The sequence below is a fragment of the Rhynchophorus ferrugineus genome, unplaced genomic scaffold, assembly GCF_030347505.1.
Source record: "Rhynchophorus ferrugineus isolate W39M unplaced genomic scaffold, kcgeb_rfMv2 rfM6, whole genome shotgun sequence".
NCBI classification, from domain to species: Eukaryota; Metazoa; Arthropoda; class Insecta; order Coleoptera; family Curculionidae; genus Rhynchophorus; species Rhynchophorus ferrugineus.
Window position 1 is genome coordinate 41,859,465 of NW_027472585.1, and position 24,845 is coordinate 41,884,309.

The following is a 24,845-nucleotide window of genomic DNA, read 5'->3' on the forward strand; positions in this document are numbered from 1 at the left end:
CGGTACCCGGCAATAATGGCATCACTGCCTTGTTAAATCGTCTTCTTCCCTGATCTAAAGTGGTATCGTTGAGACCGACCGAGTCCTAGTTGATTTGAAGCTCGAAGACGAATAATAAGATAACTTTTCTACGGTTTCCTTTGACGGTAAGGCATAGCGTACAGTTGCATTCTATCAGATAATTATTATCTAAATGCGAATATAAGTTCGTTTCTTCAACATTTTCGTTGCATGAAAATAGTTTTGGGAGTATTCGGGTAAAATTATAATTTTATAATTGTTATTGTGTTCTTTTTACCCGCGACAAGATTTTAGCACAGTACACGTTTTTCATTCGCGTTGGGAACTATCGACTGAAAGCAGTCGAAACAGTCGATAGTCGCAAAACTGTCGAAACAGTCGATAGTCAAAAAACTAACGACTGAAAATAGTAATTACTATTTTCACTCAAATGCACGGTTCTGCTGTTTTTTTTTTCAATTCGTGATGTCAGACGATGATGTACGAATCCTTTCCTGTATAAATTGTGAGAGGGAAAAGGACGGAGGTAATTGCTTAGGGAAATTTTATATGTGCTTATATTTTTCAATAGTAGTATAAGCGAGACGGAGAAGTACATATTTCTTCATGTACTAACTTTAAAAAAGAAAAAGAAACAAATAATCACTGTAGAATAAATCAAGCAGAATTACTTTTATATTTGAATGTTATGTGGATCTGAAAAACTGAATGCAATTTTTTTATGGAACGCAATAATACACCACAAATGTTTTGTCGTATTTTAATATGTTATTTGCTATTTTTAAATAATATACTATAATAAATATAGACAATGCAATCGAACTTAAACAAAACCTAAAAACTAAAGATGTACAATAATCATAAATACTAAATAAAAATTAACCATATACCTGATCATAGAAAAAACTAATGCATGACATAATTTAAAATGATCGTACAATAACTAATAGAGCTTTTTTAAATCAAATAAAGGCTTTATTTAATATTGAACTGAAATGATTCTTTAACAAAAATCGGGAGAGTGGGATCCGAACCAAAAAGTCAATCAAAAGATATATTACCTATTATTGCCATAAAAATAGTTAAAAATATTTTACTATTTATCATTCACTATTTTAATCTTTTTACCCCACTACACAAAAGCAAAATTTTCAAAATGCTGCTATATTAATATACAATATATTGTTATTTACAAGCAAGCTACCAAAAAATTCATAAAACTATATATATTACATATAAATCTATGTGAGCATAAATTCGGTACATTTTTGTCAAAGTCGCGGCTAGGACGACAGAGTCAGAATGTTAAAAATCAGTTAAATAAAATTAATAGAACCAAAAATAGTAAATAAAAGTGCACGACTGAAATAGTCATTAGTAAAAAATAGTAAAAACAGTCGAAGTAAAAATAGCGACTGAGACAGTCGATAGTAAAAAGTAGTCAATTAGTAAACAGTCGATAGTCAATTTCAGTCGAAAGTTTCCAACGCTATTTTTCATTATAACTCTTAATAAAAATAAATGTCTAGTGTTAGATTCTAAAGTTGAAGACGCCTAGCCATGTTGTTCATATAAGCATTACAAAGATACAGCTATTGTTTACTCATAGTTTACGTCTAAAATCGTGCGGGACAAAACTATAGCACAGCAATAATATTTTTGTATCTATTGACACAAATTGTCCTCATTACGTAGTTATTTGACATATTTAAAGGTACATAATAAAGAAATAGATCTAAAAGTTCTGTAAGTGCAATCCCCGTAGTATTGCACTATAAATATAGAAAACTATACCTTCGGTTGATATATTATGCTAATGGTAATCGTTGTTTCCATAATTCAAGATAATAATTTTGCACCATTATCAGTCCTGCTTGATTCTCGAAAGGTATGTGTTTAATTGAGCAAAATGAACGATACATGGGATATACATTCCATTTTCTTAATAACATGTATGTTGTGGTAGTATTTCTATACTGGTTCTATTAATGTAATATTTTACTGTCCGTTTCTCTTCGATGGTTCGGTGGTCCCACACTTGCACAGAATAATAGTCTGTCTACTACTCCCCGGGTTTTTTAAATTATATTTTGTTGAATTAAGGTTCTACCAGCAGTACTGTTTTTTTAAATTTTATAATTAATTAAAAGTTCGTTGAATTTATAAATCAGATTCCAGATGATGTCTGTAATTATATAAATGTTTTCGAGGCTATAAAAGCTGTAACGAAACTTAGAATGGGGATGAACTATGGAATGTGAAATAGCCTTATAATTGTCATGTTTTTATCTGTTTTCTGTTCATAGGAGTTCAGTAACTATTCGCATTTTTAAGAATACAAAACCATTAATTTTGAAACTCCAAAATTTAAATTTTTCTATCTGTAGAATTAGTATTAAGACAATAGTAACACATTAATTTTATCAATTAAAATTATACTAACCATATCTAATGAAATTTAGTATTTGTTGTTTTTCCTCTGTAATTTTTTTTTGTAATTCTTTGTGAAGTCCTAAACATTCATGGTGATATTCCATCGTTCTTAGTATAGTTTCTTCATCTCTTTTAAGACCTAATTAGATCGTTCCCTTTTCTCCTCTCTCACCAACATTTTCAGGGAAAACTTAAGATGATTGTGTAAGTGGTTTGCAAGATTTTTGGGTATTTCTTTCCTATTAGCTGTGAATATCTTATTGTTAGGGGCTATCGCGTTAACCAGAAAATTGGACATAGTTTATTAAAAATTGGCTTTGAACCACAATTTCCTTACCATGAAGCTTCCTTTTTTCTGTTTCGTGAAATTATCTACACAATTATTTGAAACAATCACCATAAGCTATATATTTAAACGGCAAAAACATGGATTACTTACAGCTTATTACTTTGTTATAGGGATATTTTTTATAAAATATCGAAATATCGATATTTTTCTCGCCAGCCGACATCCCTACTGTGTTGATTATCTATCAAAATGTGTTTCTTCTTGTAGTAAAATTTACATTAGCATAATTCAAAATAACATAGACATTTGACCAACGTGATAAAATCGATATACAATTAAGCAAACAAGTGAAATATCGATTTTTATCGCGAAACGATACGAACTGTTTTCTCTCTGTTCACTAGCAGGATATCGTCCAATTTTTATTGGCAGGAAATTAGAGACCGTGTGAGCCTCATCAAAACAGCGATCTCGCTTATCGTCCCGCCATTTTTTTCAGTCGTCCTTCAGCCAATGGAATTCGCCTCGGCAATATCTCATAGTAGTCAAGGATGACCTGGCGATGTTGCCAGGTCATGTTAAATGTCGTTAATTGGCTGATTGTCACATGTACATATTTTTAGGTAACCTGAAAACCACGTTTCAAGAAAAACTGCAATAATTATACAAACTCGCAAGTAAAATGGTTGATGATAAATGTCATATAGTTCACTGGTACCAATCGGAGTGTATAATGACTGTTTTGTAATTTTTTCTCTGTCTTTGCAATAAAGTAAATTATCAGGGGGTTAATTTTATGTTTACATTGTTCTTCAATTAATTTACATAATTTTTTATCGTTTAACAGAAAAAACTTATAATATATAATTTATAATTATAATTTAGTAACACCTATTTTGTGAAACAAAGGGATATATTATGTTAAATGAATGAATGATATTTTTATATTTATATTTATATTTTCAGTCTATAACGCTCTTTATCTTCGGTGTTAAAATGTCTACTTCGTTGTATGGTTACCATACGCTTCACACAGCATTCGATGATCTTTGGCAGCTATTTTCTTCAAGTTGTAAAAGGTATAAATTCGAATATTATCAACGCACTGAAATTTTTTTTCGTTCACATTTCGACGAAATGACGCATACTGAAAAGTGAAGCATTTCAGTAAGGTTTGGTTTGGTGCGTGAGGTGAGGTTTATAGAGTTTAAAGGTTGTAGGTTTTATAGAGTAATAGAGATGCACTCAACAGGGGACTCTCCAAACCGCGCCATAATTGGCCGTTCAAGTAATTTGATTGGTCAATTTAAATCTCCATTATTTTACCAAATATTTTACTGTGACATTTGAAGACATTTGATTGGTTCATTAGTAATGCTTGGCACGTAACAGCCTTGACTTCATCTTTAATTGACCAATGAAATTTAAATAAAAACATTTTTTTTATAAAATAAATGTATTAAATAAAATTCAATTAAATAAATATAAATATAATCTGTAAAAATAAATAAATATACAGATAATCGATAACAATGAATATAAATATATAATGTAAATTTAACTATATAATATAAATATAATATAAAAGTAAATATATCTATAAAATATAAATATTATATACATATATATATAAAACCGTAAGCACAAAACATTGGTGCATTGCAAATCAAAATGATCTCTTTCGTATTTTTCCATTTTCATATTTCTTTACTGCCATCAATTTAATTCGAGTTAACTTTTAGTATTCTGTTCACCTGTTTTACTCAAAAGTATATAGAATATCTTGTTAGTACTTTTAATATTTTATCCCAAAGATCATTATGGAATGTATAATTGGACGGTTTTAAATTTACTCTTTTTTAAACAGTTGACAAATATTTTGTTATATTATCGACTTGGCAAAATCGCTGAATAAAATAAAAGACATTCTTCAAGGACCTACTGACAGTATACTAAAACACTTTTGTTAGAGTCTGGAGCACGAGATATTGTCCTGTCTCTATATAATCAGTCTCAGTTTGTGGGTCCACTGACTTATTCATAATTGTATGTAAACAAAAACCATACTTAATTTCTTTTTTCAAAAATTTTACGAAATAACCTGAGATGTACATTACGGTACAACATAAGACTTTGTTTGCTCTTATAGAAACGTCTGGAACTGAAGTTATAGAGTCAAATAATTAACGGTAAGAATGAGCAGAAAGGGGGATACTGGCTGAATAAATGCAAACTTTACCATTACCTTCTGGAGTTTGTTCAAATGTCGATGACACTTGCTTCGAACCCACAACCAGGGTGGGCCTGGAACGATGGAAATAGGCACTATAAATATAGTAAGACAGTTTAGAAATTAATGGTTATGAACAATTATGAACAGAAATGTGACTAACTCCTTCAATTTAACTTCTATATCATTGTTATTTCGATCGACTTCCATTTGTACATATTATGGTCTTATGGTATTATAACTAACGACTTGCATATACTAATAAAATATAACAATAATTGAATGTATAAACGTTGTAAAAAGCTAACCACATTGTTCTCTATATAAGGCACATTGAAAATACACAAGAAATAAATAAATCATAGGACGAAGTGAACCAATCAGATCCCGTCGCGGTTTTTAGCATAGCGAATAAAAGAATCACATGATAGACGTCCCGAAACATTTCCCCGAAATTTCCTTTAGAATTAAATCTCTATTTCTCTATGGTGAGGTTCCAGCATGAAATTGGTTACGAATGGACCTGATGGGATTGATACACACGAGCGCCATCTGTTATAGGTCTTAGTGTCGACATCTTAGTGGTTTGGAAGACGAAGTATGAAATAGGTATAGGCTCCATACATTTTTATAAATCCATCATTACTATTTTCATCTCTTCAAGTATGTTTTAATGCATTTCTAAGTATTTATGGTAAAACCCTCGCATAATATTTTATGATATACCGCTATAAAACAAATTCCCTAATGCATAATGATTAAATTCATTATTTTATATGCTTCTGTAAGAGAACGTTTCAATTATGTTTCAGTAAAGATTGAACAGGGTCAGATATAAATCACGAAAATCATATCTATAAAACCATTTTCCATTAGCGGAACCCGTAGGTTCAGGCAATTAACAATGTCATTGCAAAAGTGCATAAAAACAATACCATTAACGTTTCCTATGATAATAAGAGACAGTGGTTGCGGAGTAACAAGGTCACGTGACATTTTTCCGCCCGTACTTCTTTCGAGGAGCCTATTCGGGACACTTTACGACTACGGTTTCGTTTTAATTTCGTCCGGGTTAATGTATTGTGACGAATGGATCGAGCTATGCGGGTGTACCGGCTCTCGGAGTTCAACAAAGTCAGATTGATTTCTTGCGATTGGCGTTCGTAACGGTACCGACGAAGAAATGATAAAACTAATGAATTGTACTATTAACTGTCGGCCGTAACATTGGATTTATTATTAGATTTGCATTCTCGTTATGCTTCTCTACGTTGTTATTACCTCATTTTTTTCTTTTGGTAGCGGTGATAATAATAATCTGATATATAAGGAATGCAAATGACTTTTATTTCTAATTAACATAATTATTAGATGTTTCTTGATCTTATTAGGAGATAAGATATTGTTCGAAGGAAATATGTCTCGATTATATGAAACAATGCGTGTTATTCAATTATTCGTATTCTTAAGAATTAACGTTATCGGAGTTTTCGTCTTCTTTTATTTTTAACCGACTTCAAAAAAAGGAGGTTCTATGTTCGACTGTATATATATTTTTTTAATGTATGTTCGCCGATTTCTCCGACAATTGAAGGTCGATTTTCAAATTTTTTTTTATTCGAAAGAGTACATTTCGGTGGTGGTCCCATTGGTCTGATGGGGGTGGGGGAGAAATCGAGGGAAAACCTCAAATTTCAAAGGCCCGTACAAAGTTTACACATATTTTTTTATCTAAAATACTCAGATATTTGTGTATAATGTTATTGTTGACGAAAAATCGGAAGTATTTTAATGTAAAACTATTTGGTTTGCTTTTTAAGGACAATCCATATGACGTAGAACGTACGAAGAAATATTACAGGTAACTGTTTCTAGAGTGTAATGAGTAGCACCTTAAGCTCATACGCGGAGGTCGCGGGTTCAATTCTCAACGGGTGCAGCAACTTTTTTTGTTATAGTTTGGTTGGAACATTTCACCTAGACTAGGTTACAGACCCTGGGACCTAAACTGTTTCTTACTTTCAGTCATTGTTTCTTTATTCCTCATACAGATTGCACCTTTACTTGGCCTACCCATTTTAATTTTAAATAAAATAACTGCGTAGTTTATTTAGTAAATATGTAATACTAAAAAGAGAAAAATAAAATATTTTTAACAAAAAAATTTAACCGACTTCAAAAAATAAACAAGGAGCTCACTAAAAATTAAAAAATAATCAAACTTAGATTTTTAACACAAAAAACGTTTTAAAATAAAATATGAGCATAATAATGGTTGTAATAACTAAATAAAAATAAACAAAACGCTTATTTAACCTATCTACTACACGTACTTTATATTCTACTATATATACACACAATTTAGCTTAATACCTACCTAATCCTGTTTATCTATTTACAATATTATTTTAACTACCGCCAACTGATTACTTTGAAGTCGGTGCAGAGCAACGCCGAGTTTGTGTCGATATATGTTTCTATATCTGTGAAGTACTTGTCAACATTTCTTGCAATAAAAAATCCACTAGATCAGGAGTCTTTTTCTGTCAGTTCAAACTTAATTTTTTTACTACTTGTAGTAGTTATCTTCCTCTTGGGTTAATAAACCGGGAGCCCCTGTGTGTATGTTTGGGGTTCCACACCATCACAGGCAAATTGATTCACATTGTCACATGTCAAGGAAGTTAAGGGTTTGATGAGATGGAAGTGCTAGTGTAGATAGAGTTAATTTTTCTGTTGCACCTTTTTAAAAATAATTATAATTGTGAATTTTATCGGTAGATGAATGAACTATCATCAGTGTCTTTGTAGTTAAAATAATAAATCGTGATATCGCGTCGAAAAGGCCGTTAAATGATGTATCGAGGGCTCTTTGGAGGCAATGCGCTTTTTGTCCGACGTCTATTTATAGCCAGCGCGCGATGATTTTTATTTCGGCACGCATAACCGATAGTTGAACCGAGATCCGATGTTGCTACGTCCTTCTGACGCAAACAACCATTCCGCAGATCGTCTTCTGGGAGAGGCGCGGTACCACTTGAATTATTAGTACCCGCATCGGGGAAAAAAAGACGCTCGGAACACTTTCGTGGCCGACGCGATGATTACGCCGATAGTTCCAGCTCGGTACCGGCTCGATAATTTTACACTCGGAGTACCTACGGAGTACGACCGGAGGAATTACGATCGTTCACGCTTTTCGGATCTCATTCCTGGTCGGCGGTTTTCGATGGAGGCCGCGCTGCCGCCGCTGCCTCTCCCCGCCATCGCGGCTCTCTCGGGTACTACGACGAATTGCGTGGTTCTTCTAAGCGAAAGGACTCGGGGAAAAATGACAGCATCATAAATAAAAGTCCGGCGGTACGGACAGGGTCGTACTTTCGTTCGTATCGTACGATATGCCTTGCGATATTATATTTACAGATGCAATATGCCAGATGACTATTTTTGACGTATTATTTTAAATACTTTTACTGGCGACCTTGAGGCATGTCGAATCATTCAATAACGGTCTACAAAATACCCAGAAATATAATCCCAGATGTTGAATGCGTGCGGTGTTCCAGCAGTGACTTCCAGTAAACGATAACGGAGATCTGGCAACCACGAGACGTTGGTCTCTCTTTTTCTCTGTTATATTTTCTATATTTTATATATCATCAATAAATAACGCTCACATTATAATGGTCATCTTAACTATATGCAAGGTACTACAATGTTGATTATAACAGGTCAATTGAAAAGTAAAACAATAGTAAAACATATTTTCTTGGCAAAATTAGTTTTTTTTATTCAGCATAACCTTCAAGGGTGATATACTGATTATAGCGACCCTCCAATGTTTCGATACCATTTTTGTAGTAGGATTTCTCATTTGTTTTATAATAGGCCTCAGTTTCGGCGATCACCTCTTTATTCGACGAAAACTTCTTCCCAGTGAGCATTCTTTTGAGATCTGAGAACAGGAAATAGTCGCTGAGGGCCAGATCTAGAGAATACGGTGGATGAGGAAGCAATTCGAAGCCCAATTCATGCTATTTTTGCTATCGTTTTCACTGACTTGTGACACGGTGAAATGTCTTGGTGAAGCAGCACTTTCTTTTTCTCCAAATGTGGCCGTTTTTCGGCGATTTTGTCCTTCAAACGATCCAATATCGCTATGTAATAGTCGATGTTGATGGTCCTTCCTTTTTCAAGGTAGTCAATGAAAATTATTCCATGCGCATCCCAAAATACAGACGCCATAACCTTGACAGCCGACTGTTGCGTTCTCCCACGCTTTGTAACATCGTATGCAGTCCACTTGGCTGACTGTCGATTCGACTTCGGAGTAAAATGATAGAGCCATGTTTCATCATATATCGACGCAAACACTCGGGTTTATTACGCTTGATCATCTTCAAATACTGCTCCGAATCATCAACTCGTCGTTGCACAGAACTTTCTCATACTCAAATATTCGTGAATGATATGGTGTACACGTTTAGATTGATTTTTTAAATGTTTTTGTTGGTAACAACCTCTTGTGGGCGTCCATTACGTTCACCGTGTTCGGTGCTCATTTCACCACATCTAAACTTAGCATAAGAATCCCTGGTGGTTGATTTTCCTGGGGCAGTATCCGGAAACTCGGCTTCAAGCCAAGTTTTAGCTCCAACTGTGTTTTTTCCCTTCAAAAAGCAATATTTTATCAATACGTGAAATTCATTTTTATCCATTTTTTTACAATAGCAAAAGTTGCTTCACTCAAAATGCTATAATTCACAAACTAATGATTCGACAGCTGTTAAATTTATACACTCATCTTTTGAGGGTTACGGCTAACCAAAAAAACATATGTATTTAATTCTAGTAGCGCCATCTATGTGCCAGGCCGGGGGCTTTTCAATTGAACTGTTAATGTTTTTCAATATTCTACTAGTTTCAACATTTCATGGTTGATGTGGCTGGGATGCTCACTCACTTGAAAGTTCTATTACACTTTTTAAAATTATTATTTCAGTTACATTTTCACAATACAGTGAAATCGTCGATACATTATCGACGAGTCGTAATCTCTCTTAATCATACGTTATATTTTAAGTCAATTTTAGTTCAGCTTAGCAAGTGATTATTCGTCTGTCATCTCAATATATAGAAATATTTTAATTATTTTATAGAAAGTACATCCATTCAGTAATTTCGGAGGTCAGTTGAGATACAAGCTCGCAGTTGTTTTCCTGCTAAGTTATTAACATTTAAATTTGCTCTTCTTATGTTTCTTGTTCATTATTTATCAGATAACAGTGGTATAATATCATGTGGTAATTATTCTTTTCGTGTCCTGTAGTACAGTTAGTTTGACTCTCATGTTTCATCTAAATCTCATCGAACATTACTCAGAAGCTCTTGTTTCAAACATACTAATTAATATACGACATTATTCGTTACCGTTGCATTTTAAATGCAAATACATGCATAAGCCCCAGTATGCGTAAAATATAACTTGTTTATTGTGGGAAAAATTCTTATTTAATCTAAATACAAATTAGTTTCAATTTTAACTATTTGTACCTGTAATATACTTTTGATGAAAATAACAAAGTTTCATCATCAAGTCGGATTGTCAAAAATGTTGCTTGTTGTTAATGGTTAAAGCCAATCGAGCCACATTTTTTACTGGCACATTTTAACTAGTTATAAAAAATATAACAAAAAGACATAAGTGGTGAAGAAATGAGCCTCCAGCAGTATAACATGTATTCTGAGGATACTCAATGAAACTACCACTTCTGAGGTCTATTAACGTTGAATATTTTGAACGAGGAATCAACTATTCTGACTATCGAATGCACATTAATCGTCTTGGTCGTAAAAAGATATAAGTAATCAATTAAAGTAATAATTACTAGGAAATCCAAGATAGGTAAGTATGTACTTTTATCTACTACTTACTCGATCGGTATGAGTTGAAAAGTTTGAAGAGCTAACATGTTGCCAAATTGATAGGAAACAGTAGTGATATTGATCGGTTACTGATAGTGATACTGATAGTGATATGTTACATAAGATTAAAGGATAACAATTCCTTGATATAACTATATATAATAAAAACTAAATTAAACTATGATATTGTTATGCGTATATTGTTCTTGTAAATCCAGTTAGTTCTTCATCAGCTACCTGTTTCGTTTGCTGTGTCTGGTGAGCTGTCTTGTCTCGCACATACCAACTAATATATTGCTAGCGGAATCTTAAACGCGACAGACGTTTTTCATTAGAAATTATTTGAAATAAATTATAATGGCTAATAATAATTATTTTGTAAAGTGTTTTAATATGAAATGTTGTTTAAATGAAAATTCTAAGTTACCTGAAAGTCCTTTGAGAATATCCGCTGGATTCTTGTCTATTAAACTTTGCAGCTTAAGTGTTTCTTAATGGGAAAAAGTGGTAGTCGGATCGATTCAGGTCTGGAGAATATGGTGGGTCTTATAAAACTTCCCATCCAAGTGATTTTAACACGTATTTGTTTGGTTTTTCTATATTAAATGACCTGATTATGCCTTTGAGTGTATTGTTGGCGTTTTTCGATCTATGCAGAGTGAAAATTGATAATTATTTGTCTGAAGTGATCAGTATTAACTATTTCTCCAGGTATCAACAGTTCATAATATACGACATCAACCAGGTCTCATCAGACCCAAAGCATGGCCTTTTTTCATCATCCATTACTATTTGATGCAGGAATTTCTTTCTTTCATATTTTTGTATGAATTTCAATAATGCTCGTTCGATTTCTTAATTTTTTGTCATTTATCTTCCCATAACTGGTAATCATTCACAAATTGTAACTCAATTGTTTTGGAGTTCGTTTTGGGTTTGTTATTCATTTAATAATTCGTGCAATTCATTCAATGCGTTTTTTTGAAATTACGTTTCATTTGTTCATGTGATTCGATCATGGAGCTTTTTTTTTTGATGAAACAAGAAAAGTAGTGGTTGCCGTAAATGTACGTTTTCGGACACAAAACTTGACATTTTTGGGATATTTTTAATCTATAATGCTGTTATTTTGGGTGAGTATAACTTGTGTAGGTTATTGTCAGTTGAATAAATTGACATATGTATCGATTCATAACATTGCATACTGATGGCGAGAGAAATCTGTTAGAAAAACCGAAAAGTATAACGCAGTTTCGGCTATATGTATCAGTGCGAGTCGTTACTGTATTCTATAATAAGTGAATAGCTAGTAATTATGTTATTTGCCTTTTATTTGTTATGAAGAGGCTGATAATTATTTTATTTACACTAGTAAGGTTTTTTTTTGATGAAAAGTCACTATTTATTTTTTAGATCATTTGTTATTTATGATCCATCCAGTAAATTTATTATTACTCATCAATTTTCTCATTGTTTTGCTTTCATTTGATCCAACGAGGCATTAGTTTTATCAATTATTGATTGATAGTGTCTGATTATTTAAGTAAATATATCAGTCGAATTATGTCGAACGGTGCGCGTCTTTTGAGGCTAGACAACGAATCGACCTATTCTTTGGTCTCTTGATAAAGGAGAAGCGCTGCTCAGATAGGCCTCGACTCATATGTCACAAGTAATAATTAGAAGGAGCAAAGTCTGGAGGATAGATACACTTCCCATATTAATGTTTCCAAGTTTGTTTTCACCGATTTTGCAATATGCGGCCGAGCTTTGTCATGCTGAAGAATAACAACTTTGTGTGTTTGCTCGTATTTCGGCTGTTTTTTCGCGCAATCTCGACTCAAACGCATCAATTGTAGCTCTTTGTCTTCGCCTTCAAAATCACTACTTTTTAAAACTTCGAAACCAGCATTGGGAAGTTGAAATCGATAGAGAATGTTTGTCATAAGCCAAAACACAACATTCGTTGACCTTCAGCTGGCTTCTTCTTCAAATTGAACTAAAAAGAAATGAAGAGCACGAACTGATAATTTTTTCTCTACATTTTGACGAAATGATATACTGAAATTGAAGCCTGTCTATGTGGCTTCAACCTGAAATTGATTACAAATATACCCGACGCGATTTAACACAGTAGCACCATCTGTTGTAAATACTTCAAAACTAATTTATAGGCTTTATAATTAGTACAGAGAAGATTACTTTCGACCTGTAGGCTTAATACCAGTGCTTCGGAGCCAGCGTTAGCAAGAAGTCAATTGACAAATTGATAAATAAGTATCATTACACAAATCAAATTGATGGTACGTCAGATTACGGACTATGGTTCATGTAAATCTTAAACGATACCAGACTAATTCCCTATAATAAAAATCCATAACCAGATTACGCATTTAAAAGAAAAAAAATATTGATCCAAATCACGGTTAATATTCGATATACATGGACAGAGCATCAAACGCAGAACGCATCCCATTAAAATCGTTCCCGGGGCGACGAAATACGAACATCAACGGTAATCAAGTCCGCACAATAAGTAGGTAACTATCGGAGGAGGTGGAAGATTTCGACGGAGAAAAAAATGCACGCGACTCGGCACGCAACAAAGATTCGATCGGTAATTGAACGGGCACGACAGGTATCTGCAAATTGAGGCACTCATCGAAATTGGTACTGCTTCCTCAGTCAGCGGGAAGGTATCGATATCCATTCCCGGTAAAAGACAATCGAATCAGGATTGTTCGGATAGTTTACGTAATTATGCTACGTATGAGCACTAGAGGGTTTGGTCTCCAATTGGAAATGAACGTCACGAGATTGCTTAATACGAACCGTATACTTTGTGCTCTTAAACGTAAGTGCTTGATATCTCGAGAGGCTTTTAAAGCGAGAACTCCTAATGAATATTGTGTTGATATTTTAGTATCATCGAAAAGTCTATTTTTCTGGTTTATATTACAGGTTAATTTTGCCGTTGTAGAGTAGTAGCTGGATTAAGCAAATGGTACATTCTAAGTCATAAAATATAAAAGAAATTGTTGTCCATTTTTGTGAAAGGGTTTTATTTAAAAGAAACCATTATTTTACTTAAAAAAACCTTTATTTTACTGAAAGAAGAGGCGACTTGTTGAACGGCCATACGAAGCGATACTGAGGGTTTATTAGAAAACAGACCAACCCGTCTCACTCGTTCACTATTGAGGTAGTTTTTGAGCAGTTGGCCGGATATTCAGAACCGTCTTACCTAACACTTCCTTCGTAAAGAAAAGGCCACATTTGTTTGGACAGTTTAAAGTTATTACAAACATTGTTTTTGATCATCGATTCTACCTTCTACCTACCTACCTACCTACCTTTTTTTTGTTCTGGCCTAAAAACCAGGCGGTGGAATGCATGACGCATACCTGGTCGCGGAAACTTGCCCTGGAGTGACAAGTTGAACCGGGTTATGTGGGACTGCCTCTGGGCTTACCAATACACTAAACCGAGACCGCCTCATAGTTGACCCCTGTGGATCGCTACTGCTACTGCATTAAATTTGGGGATATGGCACCCGCTGATCGGGCAGCTGTTATTGGGCACGAGGGCCCGGCGATTCTATTGATTCGCGAACCTGAATTAACACACAAGTGGATACTGTTGTGGGGGGGCTAAAGTTATGACTGTAGCGACGGATGAGGCCGTTTCAGTCTGGAAAAGGAGGGGAGCTTAGCTGGTGACGCGGTGCTAAGCTAGGTAAGGTAGGTGAGCACCTACCTACCTTCGTCAGTCAGTTTGAATGGACATTTGTTGAAATGGACAGTGCTTCTTCTATGGATTGATTTACCAAGTTTTGACGGCTCCAGATTCCAATACTCTACGTCTAAGAAACTGAGCTAAGACAATCCGCCTTAGGTGGCCTTTCACATTGAACTGTGATGCCCAGAATGCATGGACTAGAGGTGTTTTTATAGCTTGAATGTTTTTCTTACTTGGAATAATTTATATCTAAGGTCTCGAACAGCTTCAATCCGCTTTTTGTGACCTTACAGCTTCAGCTGCGATACTTTTTTCCAAGTAAATAAGGGACAACATGTTAAAATCGCCCGACGTCTATTTTTCTCTATATAAATATAAACTTCTATATAAATATCTCACTCGTAACACCATTCAAAATAGATAGGCTCTCAGATCATAGTGCAGTACATACTAGTATGTTATAATATAAAACAACCTCATGATTTCGTTTCATTTGTCTAGAGTTCCCAGAAGTTCCATTCACATTTTCTTTGAAACCTCTCTATAATTTTTGGTGGGCTTAAGAATTTTTCTCATTCTAGTTGTATATAATTTCATGAATTTTAACCTATTTATTTATATCTATTGATGGAAACATGAAAAATCAATGTAAACAACTGTTAAATTCAATAGTTTTAATTAATTAATTTATTATTCAATAATTTTCAATTAAATATTATTGAATGTATAGACGCTAATCATGCCACAATCACAATTGCATTTTCGATATTCATTACTTTTGTTGTTAGGTTTGAAGGAATATTCTGTGGAGTCCTGCCGTTATTTCCCACTAGTTGTCTTTGGTTCCAACATTTGTGGTGATTTTGATATTGATGCAATGGTCTACCTTGATCACTATGAAAGTTTGAAGGTAATTAATGGCAAGATATACATGACGAAAAATCAACTCGAATTCTCAGAATACTCAGATAGCTTAACAGTTGATAACTCAACAGCTTCCTTACTTTTACATGTGATGGGCAAGGTCCAAAGGAGAGAGAGAATGGTTACCATATGAATTGAATGAAAATGTAATTTCCAACCATTTTAACGTCGCGGTTTCATTGCTTGCTAGACAAAAAAGAGTTGGCAAAATTAGTTCTTTTATTCAACATAATTCCCGTCAAGGGTAATACACTGATTATAGCGATCCTCCAACTTTTCGATACCATTTTTGTAGTACTATTTGTCGTTTGCTTCAAAATAGGTCTCAGTTTCGGCGATCACCTCTTCATTCGACGAAAATTTCTTCCCAGCGAGCATTCTTTTGATATCTGTGAACAGGAAATAGTCGCTGGGGACCAGATCTGAGGAATACGGTGGATGAGGAAGCAATTCGAAGCCCAATTCATGGATTTTTGCCGTTGTTTTCACTGACATATGGCACGGTGCATTGTTTTGGTGAAGCAGCATTTCCTTTTTTTTCAAATGTGGCCGTTTTTCGGCGATTTCGTCCTTCAAATGGTCGAATAACACTATGTAAGGCTTTTTCAAGGTAGTCAATAAAAAATTATTTAATGTACATCCCAAAATACAGACGCCATAATCTTGCCGGCTGACTGTTCCGTTTTCCCACCCCTCGGAGCGGGTTCATCGTGTGCAGTCCACCCAGATGACTGTCGATTGGACTTCGTAGTGGAAAATGATGGAGCCATGTTTCATCCATTGTCACATATCGACGCAAAAATTCGGATTTATTACTTTTGATCATCTTCAAACACTGCTCCGAATCATCAGCTTGTTGTTTTGGTCAAAAGTGAGCTTGCGCGTCACCCACTTTGCACAGAGGTTTCTCATACCCAAATATTCGTGAATGATATGATGTACATGTTCAGTTGTTATCTTTAGAGTGTCTGATATTCATTTAATTTCAATTTACGGTCATTCAAAATCATGTTGTGGATTTTTGAAATATTTTCGTCGGTAACAACCTAACGCCCAAAAGGCGCCCACTGCGGTCACCATCTTCGGCACTCATTTCACCACGTCTAAACTTAGCATACCAATCCCTGATGGTTGATTTTCCTAGGGCAGTGTCCATAAACTCAGCATCAAGCCAAGTTTTTGCTTCAACTGTATTTTTTCTCTTTTAAAAGCAATATTTTATCAACACGCGAAATTTCTTTATCCATTTTTTTCACAATATCAAAAGTTGCTTCACTCAAAATGCTATAATTCACAAACTAATGATCCGACAGCTCTCAAATTTATACACGCATCTTTTGAGGGTTAGGGCTAACTAAAAACATATGGATTTAATTCTAGTAACGCCATCTGTGTGTCAGGCCAGGGACTTTTCTATTGACCTGTTATGCGTAATTGCTATATGGATTTATAGTATTATTTATAATTATTGGGGTTGGCGTGGTCTGACTATAGGGGAAGTGTGAAGTCACAGATTAACTTTGGTTAATTTTTATTTGGGTTTTGTTCCTATTATTTATATTGTCACTGGCCTATTGTCACTTGTAATTAACATGTTGCTTCTTCGACATCAAGAATCGCAGTATCATCAGCAAATGGAGCCATCCTGATATTTTCCCTTTGTAATTTATAACATATGTAAACTATGTAAAGAGTTTTCTTCAATGCACTTCCTTGTGGTACACTTGATTTAGTTTCTTTTGTTGTAGTCTCTACTTTGAGTCTTATTTGACTCTAAACGTACTAGTGTGATGTAAAATTATTGTATTATAAAAATTATTGTGATGTAAAGTTATTTGTGTTGCTTGGGTAATATTTCTGAAACTTATGAACAAAGTCGTCGTGCCAAACCTTATAGATGACTTGTGTTACATCTAAGAATATAGCTGAACATAGTGTTTATCTTCGTAGGTTTTTTCAATGACATATGTTATTCTATCAACTGTTGAATGTTTGTTAATAAATCCAAACTAGTCTGCTGATATTAGCTGATATTATTTGCTGATATTATTTAAAATAAATGAAACTTCTTTCTTCGTATTCGTCTTAATTCCTTATACAGACAGATAAATAATAACAGATAAATTCAAAATGAACAATGTTGGCAGGATGTTTCCACTTGAACAACTAATGATTTGTTCGCTTGATAAAAAAATATCTTTATTTTCACGGAAAGAATCGTGACATTAATCATCAAAACAATTTTAGCAAAGAAAGTTCAGCGTCAACGCGATGAAGCCGTTAACCCACTTTCGTCCTTTGATTTCGGACTAAATCTTTACAACGAATATAGTAGTGACGCCACGTTGACATATACTAATAGACCGACAATGATTTATAATGTGATACATTAAGAAATTACTTATGAACATACATTAATAATTTCGATCCCAACCATAAAGTTTCCAGGTTGACGTTTATAATCTCAACTAATATTTATAAGTATGTGAAATGTTTTTGATTACTTTTTTCTTTAGTTCAAAGCCTTGAAAATTTGGTACAATATATATTAATCAAAACATTTCTCAACACTTTCTACATCTTTTTCTTATATTTCCGGCAACATCACAACACAGGGTCAATAGAACCAGTAGTGACCCAATCATTAAATCATTTTCAAACATGTTCAGTATTTCTAAAGGGTGTCCTAGATAAATCATGCTCCATCGATCTGAACAAATGGTAATCTGGTGGCGCTTTGACGAGTATGTTGGTTATGGCAGAACTTCGCTTTTTAGCTCCAAGATTATGTGAGCGAGTATTGTCATGTAAGAGGATGTCTTTTGCGTTTCGAATTGTCGTAGTAAAAGTCTCCTAGTTGTCAGCAATCATAGTACGATACCGAAAGATCTTCTTAAAAGGGTCAATAGAACCAGTAGTGATCCAATCATTAAATCATTTTCAAACTATTTCTAAAGAGTGTTCTAGATAAGTCATGCTGTCATCCATAAAATTCCTTCTTTTAAATTGTTGAAACTGATACCGAAATTATAACTGCTAAAGTGAGTTTTAGCTACATATTTCTTGAGATTAAACCACGAATGTCGAAAAAAGCTTCATGCTTTAAGGCGAACTCTTTGAACTTACATACATACATATCGAGAAACATTGGTAATTAATCGTAGAACTTTGTTTTGACTAGTTCGATGGTTTAGTAGAACTGATGTTTGTACCCTGCCCTACAGGTTCATTTAGAATATCTCCCGACTAACCAATACAGTTGCTTGATTTTGGTACTGATATGCTCTGCTTTTTGCCTAACATGATCATTTTAGTTCTTAATGATGAAGTTTGCTGTAGTATTTTTTTATAATTGGATGATATCTTACTGATGTTGGTACGAAATATCTATAAAATGACCAATACTTGTTTGGATAGTTCTATACTGCCCTAAATTAGTACATGAAACTAAATATTTTCTATTAACAGGTCAATTGAAAAGTCCCTGGCCTACCACAGTAAAACACATTTTTTTGGCACAATTAGTTTTTTTTTATTCAACATAATTCTCTTCAAGGGTGATACACTGATTATAGCGACCCTTCAACTTTTCGACACCATTTTTGTAGTACGATTTGTCCTTTGCCTCAAAATATGCCCCAGTTTCGGGCCTCCCTCTTCATTCGACGAAAATTTCTTGCATTCTTTTGAGATCTGAGAACAGGAAATAGTCGCTGTGGGTCAGATCTGGAGAATATGGTGGATGAGGAAGCTATTCGAAGCCCAATTCATGGATTTTTGCCATCGTTTTCATTGACTTGTGACACGGTGCATTTTCTTGGTGAAGCACTTTCTTTTTCTTCAAATGCGGCTGTTTTTTGGCGATTTCGTCCTTCAGACGGTCCAACAACTCTATGTAATAGTGGCTGTTGATGGTCCTTCCTTTTTCAATGAAGATTATTCCAAGCGCATCCAAAAATACAGACGCCATAACCTTGCCAGCCGACTGTTGCGTTTTCCCACGCTTTGGAGCGGGTTCATCATGTGCAGTCTACTCGAATGACTGTCGGTTGGACTTCGAAGTGAAATGATGGAGCCATCTTTCATCCACTGTTATATATCGATGGAAAAACTCGGGTGTATTACGCTTGAGCATCTTCCAACACTGCTCCGAATCATCAACTCGTCATAGTTTTTGGTCAAAAGTGAGCTCGCACGGCTATACAAGAAGAGTGCATTCTTTATTCAAACGTAGTATTGATGGTATGATGTAATTGGTATTTCTGAATTGTTAAAAAAAGCGTGACATTGACCTTGTCGTAGTTGAAAATCCTCTATAAGAACTAATATCATCAGAAATAACAAGTCGTTAAAATTTATCGCCAATCTTTGCTAGATTTTATGACCAAAATAAATACAGATAACGATAAATTATGATTTAATTTTTCTCATCGACGCTTATTAAAAATACTCGATATTGCATAAATCAAAAAGATCGTTTTTTTTGTGTTTCTGTTTGCCGGAGAAATAACTCAATTTCCTCTTTTACGACAATCCATACTAATTCGTATTTATTTTTACGATCTGGAATATAAATGTTTAATAATTAGTGATTCGGGCAACAGAGACGATTTTCTAAAATTGGAACAAAACCAAATTAATTTTGCATAAATTATTACGTAAATATCTCGAATGCTGCCGCTGAATCAATTTGTCATTTTTATGTTGTACGCCCACAGAATCGTTTTAAGGTTATAAAATATGGTGTTATTTTATATACTTTTTTATTATTATTGCTATTACATTTGCATTTCATTATTTATGTTTCTAGCAAAAACGAGTTGCATGTTTCTTAATTCAAATCTAATTTAATCTCATATAAATTATCATATTTTCTGACATTAACTGTTATTGTAGATCTTTAAAATATTGGTCTTTGTATAGAAAGAAAAGATTAATGGTAATTTTGATATATTCCTTAGTTTTTTTTAATTCGTCAAATAACCAAAAGAGAATATTGGTTCTTGATCCGGTCAATGTTTCGATATTTGTCTCTTTTTGAGGAGAAATAAAAATTACATTTAGTTTACATTAAAGGCTATTTGATTTCACCGATACAAGTGGCGATAGCTAAACTCAATCTATCAATTCGAACACGTATCGATTTCCTCATCTGTATTTGTTAATGGCAACAGCTGAGTGATAAATGTGTCCTTGTATATGTAGCCGGCTAGATGACTGTAGAAAAGAATATTGGTTTGTAATAATCATATACTATGGAGAGAAAAATTTTGATAACATCTTTATTAAATACGTTTAGTGTAATCTTAATTATAAATTAATTTATTACTACATGCACTTGGGTTAATTCCCAAGCAAGACGAGTGCCAGAAAATACATCAATAAGTATTCTTCAATTATAAAATTATAATAACTTATAGCTATAGTTTACACTAAAGGAATACACTTTATATAAGTTCGTTTGGTTTGGTTCGCTTCAATCTCCTGACGTCCTTCGCGCTGACCAGCAGTTGTATTCCTTCCACGTGAGTGTGATTTAGTAATTTTCTTGCGTGTTTCATCTACTATCCAGGTCATTGTGCAATTCTTCGTTGGTTACGTAGCGATAGGCATTGGTAATCAATCGAAGAACCTTGTTTTGATAGCGTTGAATGACTAGTTGATTTGAATTTTTGGTGCAACCTCATATTTGCACCCCACAGGTTCAAATTGGCTTTATAATTGTTTTATAAATCAACCCCTATGATTTTAGATCAAGTTGAGAGTTTCTTCCGTATAGTTGTTTTATTTTGGTTCTAATGTGTTTTACGTTTGGTCTAACATGATGTTTTCAATTTACTCTACCGTCAAGATGGATTCCGAGGTATTTAGCTGATTTTGCTTGAGAAACCGGTCATCCATTGAGTGATATTATTAAGTTTTTATTATCTCGCCGCTCTGCAAATTTAACGTGGAATATTTGGAGCTATTAAGTTGCTACTGTTAAAAATACATTTAAAAAAATAAAAGTTGGATTACTGAGATTTTACCAAAAATAATAACATAAAATTTCAAGATTCGCCATGCCAAGTCAAACGCCGATCAGAAGCAATAAGAAACATTGAGGTCACTTACCGTTTCCTAGCCATCATTTCGGCATTTCGAATTTTGACCTTTTTAGCGCTCTTCAATTTATTTGTATTATTTGATTATATTTCACAATAAAATAATTGGCTTGTTACTACAAACGGAATGAAAAGGTTGAACTGGGATTTAAACTTAAATTTACTAATTTACTCACAATCGATTCGTCGATAATGATTGTACTGTGTGACTGTAACTGAACTAATAATTTTTAAAGTTGGTAGTAGTAGAACTCTTACATAATTAAGTGAATATTCCAGTCACACTAACTATGAAATTAGGGTATTGAAGAACATTACAAGTATTTTTGAAATCAGCTGTGCTGTGTTTGCTAATATAAATCAAAATCGTATCGATGGCAAACCTACTGAAAACATTTATGATGATAATTTGAAGATATAGATGCAAATATATTTGAGAGGGCTACCAAAATATTTATTTTACAAAGTTTGAACATTGAAGCTGAATTTGACAAAACATTGACATAAAAATTAAAACATTGAAATCGAGTCTGTATATTTTGTGGTTTGAACCTTCACTTGACAAACGCTCACGTTATATTTTATAACATTTATAATTCAAATCGAAAGAAGGAAATCTGTAATCTTTTTATCGGCGGCCCTCTGGCGGTATGGCAGTACACTGAGATCATGGCTATGGGTGTGCCCATTTAAGTTTCCATTCTATATTTCAATGTTTTGTGATTTAGAACATTATATACTATAATATTTAGTGAAGCTATTGATGACAGTGACAGTGAAATTTTGTATAGGAAAACAAAATTGTTGTTGTTACTTTCCTTGTCATTATTTTAAATTTTTTCACAACATAAACCTTTCCTGGACTTCCACAAATATTTCGAAACCAAAAATGGCCGAATTGGTCTAGCTGTTCTCGAGTTTTAGCGAGACTAACGAACGACATTCATTTTCAATGGATTCAATGAAAAAAATATGAATTTCTCTAAATGTCGTATTGAGTTTTCTTTTCCTTTGTTTCAGGTAAGGAAAACGTCAAAATCCGTTGTGATTTTCAATCGATTCCGCAACGGACCAGAGGTAAGTACCAGAACGGGTAAATCGAAAGAAAATAAATAGTTAACGTGTTTAATTGGAACCACGTGTGGTCCACATCATCTCTGGTACCATGCGCATAATAACCTCGCCTTTGACGTTTTATTATTAGCCATTATTTGTTCTTTTTCTTCGGTTGGCGGTACCATTTTTAGAGCGCATTTCTTATCGTCAGTCAGATGGTAGGAACGAGCGTGCATTAGAAAATAGCGATGCGTGCTGGACATAGAATTAGTGTCAGTTACGGCGACATAAAAGCGCAAATATGGTAAGTAAAGCATATCGTATGTATTTTAGTTTTATGTGAGGTGGTCCGTCTATAAGTGCGACTTTGTGAGTTCGACGTGTGTTTTGCGCACCTGTTCAAATTTTTTCTTTTAGGATGTTAGTTTTAATATTTCTGATCGAGAGGATTCTTTGATTGTTGTTTCTGAAGATTATTCTAATCTAAAATCGATTTTTTTTATCATATTTTCAAAGCTTAACCCTTTGACAATATACCCTTAAGAGGATTTTCAAAATTTTAGTGATGCGGCATCAAAAAACGAAACCTTCAACAGGCTTTTCTCGAAATTATTTCTTTTTGAGATAGTTGACATGATATCTGAAGTTTTTCTAAGCCGATTTGGTACAATCCTTCTGTAAACATTATTCTATAGTATCATTAGATAATTAGAATAATCAAAATAATGAGTCTTCCTTCTTCTATCGCATTTTGTCCCATATTTTTTCATTATAGGAGTTGCTTCATCTCCAGTTATTTTCAGATGACGTTTTCAAACGTTCTTTACTCTTATACGGACTTGCAAATTTCGTAAAATCATGTTAAGTCTTTGTTTGAGAGAAAATAAATTCGTTATATCTCAAAATCCACCAGAGTTTTACAAGCTAGATCGATAAAAGCAGCATAAAAAAACTGCATAGTTCTATGTGGTTGACTATGTTTTTATTAGCATTGGGGAACTATCGACTGAAAACAGTTGAGATAATCGATAGTCGCAAAACAGTCGATAGTCAAAAAACTAGGGACTGAAAATTTACGGTTTGACTGTTTTGTAAGAGAGGAATGGACGGAGATAATTGCTTAGATCAATTAATTTTATATGTGCTTATATTTTCCAAAGGTAGTTCCAACCATAAATACTAAATTAAAATTAAATATATACTTATTCATAGAAAAAAAACTATTAAAAATGATCTATCAATTGAAAAATGAATGAATAATTAAAAATGATCGCACAATAACTACTAGAGCTTTTTAAAATAAAGTAAAAATTTTACTATTTATTATTCACAATACTAGTCTTTTTACTCTATTACATTAACAATCTTGAAAAATGTCGTTCCAAAATGTTTTCCAAAAAAAAAATCAAAAAACAATATATATTACATATAACTCTTTGCAAGCATAAATTAGGTACATTTTAGTCAAGGCCGCAGCTAGGACGACAGAGCCAGTTAATAATCAGTCGAATGAAATTAGTAGAACCAAAAATAGTAACTAAAAGTACAAGCCTGAAACAGTCGATAGTAAATAGTAATAAAATCAATCGGACCGAAAATAGCGACTGAAACAGTCGATAGTAAAAAGTAGTCAATTACTAAACAGTCGATAGTTCCCAACGCTAATTTTGATATTTTCAATAGTTGCAGGTTGATTCTTGATATATTATTCAGTTAATTTATAAGGATAATTATAGATATTATTCGGTATTGCTGTTTTTCAGAGCTAGCTATTAATGAAATAATTTTAACTAAAATGATATAATAATGTATACTACAATTATATATAGCCTTAATATCTTAAAGGGATATTAATTATTATGCAGTATTTTATACATTAAGATATAACTACATTTTATAATACCTATTTAGTAACAAATATGTAAGTTTTTGGTATGAATTTAAAGTTAATTGCTACTTTTTTGTTTTAGAACCTTGGGAAGCTATTGGTACTCGTCTTTTTCCTTATCCCTTTTCAGGTATTTTGATGGATCACTATATTCAAGTGACTTCTTATGAAAATTCTGAATTTTGAATTATTGGAAACTACTCTTCATATAATACGGAAGAATTCATAGAATTTACC

General features: G+C 33.5%; 1 long non-coding RNA gene across 1 annotated transcript in view; it reads left to right on the top strand.

The window, feature by feature from the left end:
* The window catches only part of LOC143197924 (uncharacterized), a 99,017-nt gene extending 76,114 nt beyond the window's left edge, over positions 1-22,903 (top strand). Inside the window, exon 3 of the long non-coding RNA XR_013006113.1 lies at positions 22,685-22,903. This is a non-coding gene — a long non-coding RNA (uncharacterized LOC143197924). The remainder of the gene's footprint in view (positions 1-22,684) is intronic.
* The last annotated feature ends 1,942 nt before the right edge of the window (positions 22,904-24,845 follow it).